The following is a 15,336-nucleotide window of genomic DNA, read 5'->3' as shown; positions in this document are numbered from 1 at the left end:
TGTGTGTGTGTGTGTGTGTGTGAAAGAGAGAGAGAGATATTAAGTCTCCAAAGAAAGCCCAAGGCTCTACACACACACACACACACACACACGCAACCAGGGTATCTGGTTGCCAGGGCTCTCAGTAAATCAAGGCACTGGTTTTGAGTGTGCTTACAGTGAGATGCTAAGTAGCTTAGAGCTAGGTTTCCTGAGTCAAGACCCAGACATCTGCGAGAAGGAGAATGGATCCTATGTCTAGGGCTGCCTGCGGAGTCAGCACTCTAACCCACAATGGACCATAAATGTCCTGGGGAAGCAAGTCATAGAGGTCAAGGATGAATTCCCCCACACAGTTTTTGAGTGCTGATCTCAGAGTCAGTATAATCTGAAAAAGAACAAGGCAGCCTTTAGAGGGCAAGAAGTGTTGTACTAGTTAGTAGCCTACAGGTAGGGGCAGGAGAAGCAAGCGTCGCTGCTCAAATACATTGAAGAAGAGATTCTTCTGACCTCTCAAGAGGCAGCATGAATGGTGCCCCCGCAGTTGTCCAGCATGGATGCCCTCCCCAGGACCTTCTAAGAAGAGATGGGACCATGGAGTTGTGTCCTTCCTGATTATACCTGTATGTATGGAAGATGAAAATGCAAATCTGTTGCCAACTATGAGACTCATGGACACAGGAACCCAGAATCCTGCTGAGTCCTGAAGCCTGGGAGTCCATGAACCTCCACTCTTCTTAACGTCTAAGAAATAAGAATCGTAGTCACTGTCCTGACTAAAGAATGAGATAATTTGAAGAATGTGAGGATTAAATGTGTCAAGAGTTATAGTTCTTTCCCCCAAACTTCTCTGAGGTAGTGATACACTGGTCAGTGGTCATCAAAAATCACCTGAGGGACTCATTAACAACAATACAATTTCTGGATCTACTCTGTAACCATCAGAGTCTACAAAGGAGGGGCCTTGGGACCTTTATTATATAAGGTTCCCCAGATGATCCTGGTGGTATGTGGCTAGTTTGGAAACCACTATTTTGTATGTACCAAAAAAAAAAAAAAAAAAAAAAAAAAAAGGTTTTACACAGCCCACTAGCAAACATTTGCTACTATTTTATAACTAAATAGAAAGTCCTCATTCATTAATTGGAAGGCCCTGGGATCATCGTCAGGACAAACAGAACCTATTAGTGAGGAATCTCTAATTTTGTTACAAGAGCTCCTTGGTGAGGAAGTAGTAGAGCTGGTGTGTTCTATTTTTGTGCATTGAATTTGCCAGCACAACTCCTATACTGATACCATGTCTGAGATCCAGATTAATATAATTAAAGTAATCTACTCTTGAGGCATCTGAGGGTTCAGTCCATTAAGCATCCAAATCTTGATTTCAGCCCAGGTCATGATCTCAGGGTCCTGGGATTGAGCCCCACATCGGGCTCTCTGCTCAGCAGGGGGCCTGCTTCCCCCCTCGCTGCCTACTTGTGATCTCTGTCAAATAAATGAATAAGAAATTTAAAAAAAAAAGATACTCTCCTTTTCCCTCTGCCTCTCCCTCCTAAAAAATAAAAAAAAATTTAAAAATCTACTCTTATCTCAGTTGAGTCATAAAATAATGGGTTCCACTAGCTACTTTTAAATGTTTTTCCCTTTAAATATCTTTGTATAGGACCAAACCCCACTTCGATCATTCCAAACATCCTGCAAACTATATGTAGGAGCTGGCAGTCTCTGTAAGCCTGATGGAAAGGGTGGTAAGGATTGGAGCTAAAAAGTAAAGAAAGGAGACCAATGGAGAATTTTCTACCAGCAGCGTATTAAGGCTTAGTAGTAGGAAGCCAAGAAAAACTAAAATTTTTACTGACAAAGTATGTGAAACGTGGTGGGCTTTGTGAAAGTGAGATCAGGACACCGGTTGAAGCCTGGCTGTACCTCGTTCTTCTCTCTTTTGAGAACACCTTGCCCACAGCTCTGTTTCAGCCCTTCTAACATTGAATTACGTGTCATGTCTCTCTTCCTCTGTTAGGTTGTAAACTTGTAGAGCTCAGGGAACTTGTATTTGTCTTAGGATCTCTGGTCTTTAACAGGATTCCTGGCATGTGGTCAGCTCTCAGGAAATGTTGAATGAATTGAGTAACACAGCCAGGGCCTTGTGGGCCTTATCTATGGGATGGACTTGCAAATGTTCTACAAGTTAATAAAATGTTGAAAATACCCAAAGCTTGTGCCTAAAATAAGGTCAGGTGTTGAGCTGTCCCTGGAATAAGTGATTGAAATTTATCCATAAGAGATTATTAAGTATGTGTTATTCCTCTTCTCATTGCTTTGTTATGTGTTTTAGTGAAAGCTGTGCTTTTTAATGGGCACTCCAGACACTGTGCTGAAGATCCTCACTGTGGCCAGGCTTCTCAGGTTTAGGCTTTGCTGATGATCTCACCGCTGTGCAGGTACAAAGATGTAGGGTAAAAGATGCCCCCTGGGGGCGTCTGTGACTGGTTCTGCTAATAATTGTTCTCCTTTTTCATTATTGTTTGACATTTTAGAAGCCCAACACTGTTCCATACTCCATTAGCCTCTTGTATGGGACTGGGACAAAGAGAAAGTAAATACAGAGAAAAACACAGAAAACTGAAATGGTTCAGCTAAGATGATAACTTTGGCGCATCCACCCGCTGACACCTGGAAATTAAGGGGTAACTACGCACCCAAAGAGATAAAGACAAAGCCAGGGATAGAGCAGGCCTGCCCCATGTATGTCGAGCATTCCACAACTAGTACATTGTCCTCTGTCACAGGTATTGTCAGTTGGCAGTGTATCAGTCAGCTCTTGCTGTGTAAGAAAGAACCACAACATTTCAGTGTCATACAACATCAAGATGTTGGTTTCCCTACATGTGCCTGATGTAGGCTGGGCTGTAAGCTGCCCGCTAGGCCACAGTCTGCCTACGTGTCTCATTGTCTTTATAGTAAAGGCTGGCCAGGGGAAATTTTATTCATGCCTATGACAGAAGACGATGAGGGCCCACACAATCAGGCCAGAACATTTCACCTCCTGCTTATAAAACTGGCTGGCATATCACTGGCCAAAGCAGATCTCATGGCCAAGCCCACACTGAAAGGATGGTGACATATATCCTTTCCATGGGTGTGGTAGAGGTGGGGTGAATACTTTTGAATGACAGTTGCATGTCCACAACCAGAGCCCTCGTCTGATGCATTTTAAAAGTAATGGAGATAAGAATACTATGGGAGGTTAAGGGTAGGTGATGGTTGTATCATTAAGTCCCAGATATCTTTACTTCCATATACTGCTGGTAGGACAGCAAATTAATACAATCTTTCTATGGCATACATTAGCATTTCTTAACTATTGACTTCTAAGAATTTTTCTGAGAAGAATAGAAATACTTTTGCCTCCAGTCCTCCATCTCACTTTCATAGTAGTGAAGTACTAGAAACATCTACAGGGGGTTGGATGAATAAAGTATGGCACATTCAGACGAGGGAATAACTTTGCTACATTACAGTGATGTTACAGAAGAACATTTAATGACAACGAGACAGTACTATCAACATACTTGCTTAATGAGGAAAAGCATGTTACAAAAAAGTGGGTGTAATATAATCCCAATTTTGTTTTTAGATCATGTAGGTATTCATGTTAAGATTCTGGAGAGATATAAAATATAATAATTGTTATTTTGGATGAAGATGGTTTTCCTCTGAAATCCATTCCACACTTCCTCCTGAGCAGTGAATACAGTGAATTCCAGGGACAACAGTTGCTGGTGTCTAGGCAGGACAGTGCAACTTTGTTCTTGAAAGTAGAATGTAAGTAGAAGTAATATTTTCTTGTCCATAAATTCTTGCACAGGTGTTCTTTCTTCTCTTCCTGAGGACTGGAGTAGTGATGGCTAGAAAAAACTTGGGAGCCACATTGAAGGTGACAGAACTACTATCCTACTTGAAATGTTCTTCTCAGAATTTGATTTTTTTTCTTTTTGAGAGAGAGAGAGAGAGAGCACACCTTGAGGGCAGTGGCAGCAGGAGAGGGAGAGAGAGAACCTCAAGCAGGTTCCATGCCCTGCATGGAGCCCAAGACAAGGCTGGATCTAACGACCCTGAGATCATGACCTGACCTGAAACCAACAGTGAGTTGACCAACAGACTGAGCCACCCAGGTGCCCCACCCTCCAGGATTCTTATAGGAGAGGGAAATTAATTCTTATCTATAATTCACTCAGGTTGAGGATGACTTTATTATAGCAACAAACATAAACTCTGATACTGGAGGTTTACTAATGATGTCTGTTCTCTTCTACATAGTCTTCTCCATTTTCCAAAATTTCTTTTGTGGGTAAATAGTAGTGTTTAATTAGCACAAGAAATATTATGTTTCAAACCTGTAATATTATTGTTCAAAGTCTAAGACTTCCTCAAAAGAATGAATGACAAATGTTTTGAGCAGTGACACGTTTTCCCTTTTTCATTCTGATTAAATATACAGGGCAGGAAAGCAAACAGCGATTTCTCTGCCTGCCATGTCTGGTATCTTCCTCGTTTTTTTGAGGTTCTCTTCTAATCAAGAAAGTCTGGAAGTAGAATGTAGGTTTGGGGGCTTAGGCCCAGCTGGACTCGCAATTCCTTCTGAGGTTTGGGTACATGACCTAACCTCTCTGAGTCTCGCTTCGTCTCTTCTGCAAACCTTAGAAGATTATCATATGGATTAAATGTGTGTGTGTGAGGAGATAGAAACCGCCCCAGGGTGTAGCATGTCAGTATGAAAACTCTCCCGAGATGTAAGTTTCCTTTCCTTCATTTCCTCTATCTACAAAAATTTGACAACTCAGACCAAACACTTGATATTAAGGAATGTGTGAAATATACAATTTTGTCTTCTTGAGCTCGAGCTTTGACCTCTTCATCCGAAGTGTCACACTCCCTGGAAAGGAGAATTACAGCATTAAAGGCTGCATATGCCCCTGAGCTCCTCTCCCCTGCTCTTTTTCCCATTAGGCAGCTGGCCAGTGGAGGTAGGGAGGGACTGTGCTGACAGGCTTTCAAGGTTAGCACATCCCTCCACCCCCTCCCTAGCGTATATTTTGCAAAATATCGCTGAGGCAGAGAATTGTATTGCTCTGGGCAGAAATTAGATCCTACTTTGTGTAAACACAATTAAAAAGTAAGGGGGAGGGGGAGACACAAACAGGAAAAAAGCCTCGGTCTGCAAAAGCACTGTATGGAAATTTCATTGCATATGTTTTCCGAAAAGGCTAGAAATAACAACATGCATAATCATGAAGCTCAAATTAAACTCACCAACTCCTACAGCCACTGGTAACCTTTCTTTCATGCTGCACCTCTCCTCTCTCATTAAATTAGAATATTAAATCTACTTTAAATCTTGTACTCGATATCCATGGGCAAAAAAAGGAAAAAGGAGAGAGAGAAAACATACACATACACAAAATAGTGTTAGGTGGTGAATCTTTAATGAAATATTTAAAGACTTCAGTTCCTGTTCCTGTTTTTTTCCTTCCCTTTGAGCAGGTTCTGTGCGTGCTCTCGCTGTCTCCTCTCCCTTCTCATGCCCTCCTTCCCTCCCTCCCTCTCCCCCTTCCTCTCTCTCTCTCTTTTCCCCCTTCTCTCTCTCCCTCCCTCTGATCTGGCCCTTTCCTCACCTCTCTCAACCTCATCCCCTCCCAACTACTAGGATTCTTCGATCTTGTCTTCTCCTTAGTATTTTCCCGTATTGTACCTCCCACATTGCGCGTATCCCAGGTTTCTCATCTCATCAACACAAGCGTGATGAGGTTGTCAGGACAGACGTGTTCACGTTCTGTCCTCTTCAGCTGCCACCTTGCATTTTAGCAATCGCTCTTACGAATGTGATCCTTAAGTGAACTCCCCCGAAATAGCTCTCCTGAAGAAACAAAATCAGGATCTAAAGAGTGGAAGGCGTTTTAGGTATGTGTATTTGCCGATATCTGGCTGGGAACCGTGACCATCATTCTGCATGAGATTCTTTTCTCTCAGGGAGCATTTGAGCTTGTTACCACACACGACACTGAAACCTTACCCTCCCCTTCCTTGGACTCCGTTTGAGTCACTGCCCTCCTTGCAAAGCCACAGTTTCCTGCAGCACATGGAGTCGTCAGAGAGGAAATCCGGGCGCCAGGTGTGAGGTTAGGATTTCACCAAGGTTCGAGGTCAGGAACTCTAACAGACATTCACACGAAGACACCCCATTATTCCATGGTGGGACAGGGAAGGGAAACTCGTGCCCGGCCTGTTACTAGAGAGAGGAGTGGGCAACGGGAGTGAGGTGACACACTGGGCACCTGGCTCGGGCTCTGCTCTTCCGAGGAGCAGTCGGAGGGTCCGACGACCCGGTGAGAGGGTCAGAGCCGCTGCAGCGTCCTGTCATTTGCAGAGCAATGGTAGGACAGAATCAGGAGAAGAAGACCACCCCCAGAAGGAAGCAAAGCACTGCAGGATGGATGGCGATGAAAATTAATAGTGTCTCTGCCAACACGGTGAGTCGACCTCAGGCTATGCATTACCTAAATGTATTTCGTACATTCATTTAAATGGAGGAAGACTCGCCTGCCCGTCAGAAAAAAAGCAACGGGGTTTAAACATTAGGATTCTAGTGAGTCCTGAGAGAAACAGGACCAAAGACCTTCAGCCGGGAATTACAGAAATGCACTTTTAGCAGCTAACAGCTAAATAGCTAAACTATTAGATAAAGAGTTGCTTTTCCTTTGGGCCGATTCTTTCTTGAATCAGTACACATGCAAGTTGGAAACTCGTGCATGCTTACGGATCAGCACGGGGCTGAGCGGGGCCTGGGCGCTAGCTCTTTCCACCTTCACAGGAGATTGGAAACGTAGATCTCTCGCAAGGAAATGGGGGTCTCCACCATCCTGGGAACTTCCCTATGATGATGTAGCTGGGAAATGGCTGAAGTAGAATTTAAAGCCAGAACAACATTCCCCACAGGCTCTGTCCTTTAATGGCTGTGATGTGTGATCTCTGGTCTGGTCTTTTCTGCTCCCATCTGGAGGCTCAGTATTGGCAATAATTCCCCTTCACCCTCGTCAACAAGTTTAACTGTGTTCCTACTCCTGTACCAGAGACCATGACATAAATATTCAGTTATTTTCATCAGGACAGAACTCTCTACGTTCTTCTCCTAAGGCGCAATTTGACACCACCCTAACTACAGAATAAGCATGTAACCCTCTTTTACTGATTTATCCACACTTCAGATTAGATCAAACTTCCTTGATGACAAATGCTTAATGCAGTCTCTTATAGCTCAGCTTTGAGTCATAACGCCACTTTGCATTTCTTTAGCACCTGTCGCCCCCATGGACAGCAGAGCAAATTACAGCCACAGACATGGATGTGTGTGTGTGTGTGTGTGTGTGTGTGTGTGTGTGTCTCTTTACCCCCTGGGGACACAGTTTCTCAAGGTCTTGAAGGATTGTCAGACAGTTCTAAAGAAAAATGAAAAAACAAACAAACAAACAAAAAGAAACAATATATCCATCTGAGTCAGAATATCCATTGTACTATATATCCATTTAAACCAATAAATTTGAAGCTGGGAAATTTTATAACTCAATACAGAATTTTTAATGCTGTGGGGGTTAAATGTAACATTTACCATTACATTCTTGAGTCAAAAAAAGAAATATTCTCCTTTGAAAAGTGGCACTGTGCTAATAGCCTCTCTCATTCTGTTTTCTGTATTAAAAATGCAAATGTTCATTTGCTTAATGAGAGTTGGGTCTCTACTGCCCTGAATGCCCCATTCAAATAATGACAATGGTCTTCATCACAGACTAAAGGGAAACAGTATCCCCACCCAGGATACTCATTAAGCACAATTTTAGATGCTGTTCTTGGTGGTGCAAAGTAAGGAGTAGGAAAAAGAGGCATAAGAGATGAATAAACTGTAATCCTTGCTTTCAAGGATCTCCCAGTGTGGCGGAAAAAAGGGGACAGACCACCCTGACACGCAGGAGAGAGAGAGAGTTACAGTTTCTGCAAAGGATGGTGAGATACAAAAGAGGAAACAATGAATTCCCCCTGGAGGAACAGGGAAGAGCCAACAGAGGGGATTTTCTAACAATAACCGTGTTGGGAGAGAGGATTCCCCCCAGTCATGTTTCTGCACATCCTATAAGGCACCACCCTTTTGTTCCAGACCATCTTTCCGAGGACCTTTGTGTGTCAGGCACCCTTTGAAGACAGAGCTACTGTGTCCATCTGAGGCAAAGGGCAGATTTTATACTTCTCAATATAATAAAGGTAATGTCTCCCTTGGAGCAAAGGGCTGGTGTGCTTACAGCCCATTATAAAAGAGGCATATTCCCTAAGCCTGGGGCAGGGGGCAGTTTCATTTGTGATGTGATAACTGAGCCCCTTGATGTCAGCCCCATTGGACTTGGGGTAGGGCATGAGGTTGCAAACATGACCCTTGTTGTCTTTGCTCTGCTGTGAGTATTAAAGTGCCTTGTCTCTGATGCTGGAATCCAGCATCTTCTGACAACATCCATGGAACAGTAGCATACTAACTTGTTCGCTGGTGAGGAAGGTCGGTCTCAGACTCCCCTCACGCCCTTGCAGACAGCCTTTACGACAGGCTGAATCCCCCCTTGCCTGAGCCCCAGATGGAGGTATCACAGCGCTCTGATGGTGGCACCAGCGTCCCCTTGCCTGTGTTATAAGAGACTAAAAACTGGGGAAATTTCATCAGCAGCAGAGATGGGATAAGAGTCTGCGTGGTCTGGATGCAGAACTCGCAGATGTCACTCCCCGGTTGTCACCATCTCTGGGGTCCAGAGCCCAGTGCCCTCCCTGTTTGTGGGCTGGAGCTGGGCGGTGACTCGCGGTTCAGCTCCTTCATAAGAATGTTGACATTGCAAGGATGATCAAAGACCTGGAGCCAGCGTCCGTAACATTCACACAGCCATGGCAACGGGGTGGGGTTGTCCAGGGAGAGACAGGTGGAGGGGAGCAGCCAATAAAGAACACTGGGCAAGGCGAAGCCTAGGGATCTGAGGACACCAGGGAACGGGTGCTCTTAGAATAGCCCAGCTGGGAAGACACGTCAAGGTGAAGTGGTGTATGATTCTAGAAAAGCACCCTTTGCTTTTGGCAAGTGACATGAAGGTCGCTGTGATGTCTATTAAGTCAGTTTTGGTGGCGTTGACGAAGTCAGAAGCTAGAGCAGAAAAGACGAACAGAAATGAGTTGTACAGACACCTTTTTCTAGGACTTTGGGCTAACCAGATGTTAAGTCAAGGGATATGAGGATACGGATAGGTTTCCTTTTATTTTTTTAAATTAAGGTGGGAGATACCAGAACATGTGGGAATGACACTGTGGAGATAGGAAGGTCGATTAAGTGTGAGAGAAAAAAGAACCAAAGTAGAAAACTTCTTGAGAAAGTGAATCCAGCATCTTCTTTTACATCTAGCCTGATGTAAAAAACAAAAACAACAACAACAACAACAAAAACAACTAAAGAGAAGACTCATCCAAGATCTCTAGTGGTTGGTGGCCGTAAAAGGATGACAACTCAGGCCTCTACTTCTATCTTTTTCTGCAACAGCCAAGTTTTTTTCAAATGCCTTTCGATACCGCTTTTCCATCCCAATATTCACCAAAGAGGCAAAGACAAAGAGCAACATGGGTTTCTGACAGCAACATCGCTCAAATTAGATCTCCCTGCTAAAACACAAACCCCTTTTCAGAGAATACTCTTTCAAAATACAAATCTAATTAAGGGAAGAGACATAATCCATGCCAGGGGTCACTGGAGTTTGACATGAGTATTTTTATTCCAGCATTTGCATGGTTTAGCAATTCAGATGGCCAGAGCCAAGAGTAGATTTTCCGCGATCATCAAGCCTCTCTTGCCTGATACGATTTCCCAACAAATTAACCGCCAGGAAGCTGGAACCCTCGGTTGTTTTGCTTTATTTTCTATAGTTATCCCTTCCCATTTCTGGGCCTTTCTTCACTTGGTGCTTACTCTTCCCACCTTCCGGCTCCAGATTATACTTAAGATTAGGAGACCACCACCAGAAATCAAGAATGTGGGGGACAGCCCCCGTCGTATCTGGGACCACAGATGAAGTACCACGCACGTTGTTGTTCATTTAATTTTACTAAGTACATTATCATCCAACCACCTCACTGAGCGTGGATTCTGGGCCAACAGACAACAGGTGGCCATCACTGTTGCTTGCAAAGTTACGTTTTAGTGAGACTACAAAAGCAAAATACATTCAAAACAAATCATGTTACATGCGGGAGAATGAACTCCATTCACTTATTCTGACAAGTGTGATAGAGTTTTAATTGCAAAAATACTTAACAGCACACAGATAAACTTACTGTTGTGCGTCACGTAAGATTAATGAAAGAATTACAGGGAGCCCTCTCACGGAGACGGCTGGCAGCTTAATCCTCATCATGTTTGTAGAGAGAAGAGACATCATCAGGTGGGGTGTGTGTGTGTGTGTGTGTGTGTGTGTGTGTGTCCGTGTAACACCATAAAGGTTTCTTCTGGCATCTAAAACAGAGATTGCTGTTCATCTCCGTGCTTATCTGTACATACCCGTTTAGGTCTTCAGTCTTTGCCGTGGACGTATGTATGCGGTTTTCCAGGTGGTACATAGACTCCGCTTACTTTGTCTCTTCAACGTGGTTGTACTTTCTCGATGGCAAGAGATCGGGTTTTATTCTCAGTGTGTTGTTTCCCTCTTCACCGTCTCTTAGAGAGTGTCCTGGATCCTCCATCCGCTCAGATGGAGCCCCTGCTGCTGCTGAAGCTGGAGCCAGGGTCTGGGCTGAGAGCAGAGGCAGAGGTAGGAAGGTGGGAAGCCGGTGTTGACAGCACACACATCAGCTACTTACAAGGGCAGACACACGCAGCATCACCCTAATGCTCGTGGGGAAGGACGACGTGCGTCGAAAGTGGGGGGCATAAGGAAGATGGGGATGCTCCAGAGTAGAGAACAAGGCGATAATGCTTAGAGGTTGTCCAAAGACAAAAATAATTTAACATGGCTTCTCGGGGTTTTTTTTCCCCCTGAAGACTCCAGAAAGGTTTTTGGAAGGTAATATATATTCTGAAATATATTTTTAGACTAGTTACTGAATTAAATGGTGCTCTTTAAAGTCTTTGGCATTTGCTTAGTGTGACTTTTCCCAGAAACATAAGAAATTGGGATGATTAATCCAGGAGAACAGACATAACCCTGGCAAGTTGAGATTCTCCTGAAAGGAAGGAAAATTGCATACTGCCTCATGCCAACACCAAGCTTTGTCCAGAGTTAAATAAAATTTCAATTGTAGCGATCCTAGAATTTGGGTCCAAATCTCAATTCTATTATAAATATTGACCGTATTAATCTGCGGCTCAGAAGTTGGTGGTTTTGATTCTCTACTGTCTGTGTTTCTAGAGCAACCTCTGTTCAGCCATCGGAACTGGGATAATTGCATTGAGGTAGTCATCATTTCAGAATCAAACCCTACATTTTTAAGTTACCAAATACTGAAAGTAAGGGGAAAATTGAACACGATTGGCGCCTTATCGTGCTGTTATAATAGGATAAGCTCCAATTATGGCCATTACCAGTAACATCTCCACTTCATAAAAGACACCCGTGCCTCTCCCCCATTACTGACTTCTACACGCTGCCTCGTCTACTAATGATTTTATTAATTCACTTACTCCAGCGAGGGACAATGAAGAGACACAGATCACCTGGGCTTAAAACAAACCTTACACTACCCCAGAGGTGATTTCTCTAAAGGAGCAACTGCGTAGGATTTAAACCCCACACTGTACCTAAATTTGGCCTTTAGCTAACCCAGCACTTTTCCAAGTATTTTAAAGTTCAGGGGAAGAATAAAGCAGACATAATTAAATATGTATAATAGGGCCATCCATTATTTTTCAAAAGGTTCCTGGGAAAGCTCTTCAGAATTTTGGACCTCCTGGAGTTTCTTTCTGATGCAATACCCAGATTTTATTCTCTCAACAGGAGAAAATACACACACACACACACACACACACACACACACACACAGCATTTTGTGCTAGTGACTCTGCTGTTAAATTTAAGCTAATTTTTCAAAAGCCAGTAAAATGTCAACAAATTAGCGTCTGTTCGCAAATCCCTGTGACTTGTTCTAATGGGTTTGACATTCCATAACACATATAGCACTATGTCAGCATTCTGCAAGAAGGTCATTCATAAAATTGAAAAATGGAAAGTGTCTGGGCATTGATCATAATAATCCCATGAGGAGCAATTTGCAAGGAAGATATTACCTCCTCTCACACAGAATAAGTGGATAACTTGTAGGATGCCATCTGCTCACAATTATATCATAAATAATTAAATATTCAATGAATCTTAGCTTAAGTAAAAATGCAAGAATACTTTGTACTTTGTCAGGGAGGGCAAGTAAGTTTCATCTTACACACAAATGCCAGTCAACTGACAGCAGCAGATCAGAGTGTTGTGTTAAGGAAGATTCTGAGGTCTCATCCAGGCTCTAGAGGAAAGTCCGCTTAATGGACTGGTGACCGTGGCAGTGAGTACAGTAAGGTCATGTCAGGAGCTCATTATCCCTGGATAAACCCTCTCGGGAGGTCACGATGACGTGTGTTAAGTGATTATGGGCCGTTTCCACACTAGCAAAGCAAAATCAAAAGAGACACTATCGACATTTTTTCAAATAAACAATCAAATGAAGATTGACTATTGATAGCCATACAGACTGCTCGACTTGATCCGAATTTACCTGGAAATAGGCAAAGCTCCTGCTTCAGCAAGTCATAGAAAAAGGAATAAATCACCATGTTTTAATCATTTGTCCCTGGGATTTATGTGATATTTGCTTAGTCCATCAGTTGTGTTTGATCTAAAAATTAAATAAATCTTGTCCTCAAAATTTTGCTGTAAGGTCTATATACCGGCTAACATGTGCCATGAATAGATATTCACGTAAGAAAGAATGAACAGATAGGTAGCTCCAAATGGAGAAATCACCACAGGTTTGTGTGTGTGAGTCCCAAGCAAGACAATTTATGAAGTAAATATTATTTCTTAAATGCCCTATTTTTTAAAAGATATTATTTATTTATTTGACAGAGAGAGAGAGCACAAGCTGGGGGAGGAACCGAGGGAGAAGGAGAAGCAGGCTCCCCACTGAGTAGGGAGCCTGATGCCGGGCTCGATCCCAGGACCCTGGGATCATGACCTGAGCCGAAGGCAGACGCTTAACCACTTGAGCCACCCAGGGACAAAAATCCAGGATATGACAGATCTTAGTGGACAACCTCAAACTTGGCAATGCTACGTTTAATAAATGTGCATACATTAAAAATGTGGAATCCAGATTTCCACTGGCATATAAGGGTGATTTTTCATGACTCAGGACAAGGTATCTGAATTTTTTAGTTTCTCCCACTCCTTCTAGAGAGCACTGTACCTTCTGGTACATGAGACTTGTTGAAAGTTCTCAGGATGAAACATTTTGCTACTTTTGTTCACGGAATGGGTTTCATTCTTTGCTAAACTCTATGTTCTAATTGGTTCTCAAGTACAGCTTCTCCTCTGTGGGTGAATGTGTCTGTAAACCCCATAGGACACCAGACACTCCACCAAAAATAAACACTGCTATTCTCTTAATAAACTGCAGTTCTGGTTTTTCCATACAGTATCTTCTATCAGGAACACGCTGGTGTTGCTCTGTTCTTTTTTCCCGTTGCTCTGACTGCTCTCCAGCTCCAGGTTAATAAGATTGGGGGACAGTAATGATCTGTCCCCAGCATTTGGGTCAATGAGTCTTTTGGTGTCTCATACACCAATCTCAACTCCTGTGAATCACAACTATGATTTAGTCTCTTTCTTTTTCTTTAGTTTTATTGAGATTTCAAATATTGTGGCATGCGACCCAGGCGATTAGTAAGATAAAGACAGTTTGTGGCCAAAGATCTCAATAAATTGCCGTTTATGCATAGAGTTAGGCAAAACCAGATTTTGTTGTGGCTGAGAATAGAGCCGTTAATCAGCTGGGCTGGTGTATTTGTGTGTGTATCTTCTCCATGTTTCTCTAAATAAGATAAAATGTTATTTTTTAAGATTCTACTTACTGCCTTACAACTCCAGACTCTCTATACCTTTACAGAGGCTTTCTCCTCTCTATGGATAATCCTTTCCATTGTGCGTGAATATCGTTAACTCGATTTTTCAAGGGATATTCTTTTTCTCCCTTCCAAAGATCTAAATAGCTTCATGTGCTTCTCGGATTAACTAGATGCCTACTGTTCACCTCGGCAAACAAGAAAAATAGTGTCTTTTTCTCTACAGACAATATGCTTTATCTTCTCAAAGCTACTGCTCATCAGGTAAGAGTAGGGAAACATATGTGGGTCTTCTGTAGCAGCCGAACAGAATCCCCGTGTGCTGTCCTTGCCGGAGACTTTAACCTGGAGCTGACTGCTCTCCAGCTCCCATTGGAGGCCTGACTGACAGACACGACACCCTACAAGCAAGCGGAGTGTGTTTCCTGCTGCAGTGACCACAGCGTCCTTGCCCTAAAGACGGGGTTGCAGGGGCTGCCCCTGGGAACTCAAGGCCCACTAGCTCAACTGTGAAATTAGGTGGAAGTAAAGATGACACACTTTTCTCTCCTTGGAGGCTGACACCAGAGCTGGTAGGGAAATGCCGAGGAAAGGAGAAATTCGAGGCCCCCTCGTATCCTGCCAGAGCCATGTTAATTTCAGAGATGCAGGGAAGGTCACAAAAATAACCAGCCCAGTTCCCTGCTGTCAATGTCCAAGGCTGTGATTTTTTTCCCAATGCAAACTACTCAAGAGGTGGCAGAGTACTAGCCCATGCCTTGAATGTCCCTCAAGAGCATGGCAGGTCAGGCACAGCCACCCCACTGATTATGTGCCCAAGTACTCATGAGGTCCTGTTTGGGGCCAAGCGCCATATGAGACATCGTCCGCTCCTCCACAGAACTCACCGAGTGTTTAACAAGAGATTGACACATGAAACAGAAAACACAACTCCTGACTTGTTATAACGTCCTCCTTAACCCATCCCACCTGCCCCCAGCACTTCCTGATGTGACCTGCTGCCCTGTGTGCACAGGGAGCGAGGGCAAGAAGGCAGATTCCCTAAACCCTTCCTCTCCCACCTTCCCCAGAATGTCCTCCAAATACTGCTCATTTGTTGTGTTCTTCTGTGGATCCAAGGCCAATGAGGTGCTCTATGACCAATCATCTTTGATCCTCACAAGAAATCTCTGAAAGAGGCAGTA

Source organism: Enhydra lutris, unplaced genomic scaffold (genome assembly GCF_002288905.1).
Source record: "Enhydra lutris kenyoni isolate GAN:26980312 unplaced genomic scaffold, ASM228890v2 scaffoldscaffold34, whole genome shotgun sequence".
NCBI classification, from domain to species: Eukaryota; Metazoa; Chordata; class Mammalia; order Carnivora; family Mustelidae; genus Enhydra; species Enhydra lutris.
Note: the sequence above shows the minus strand (reverse complement) of the source record.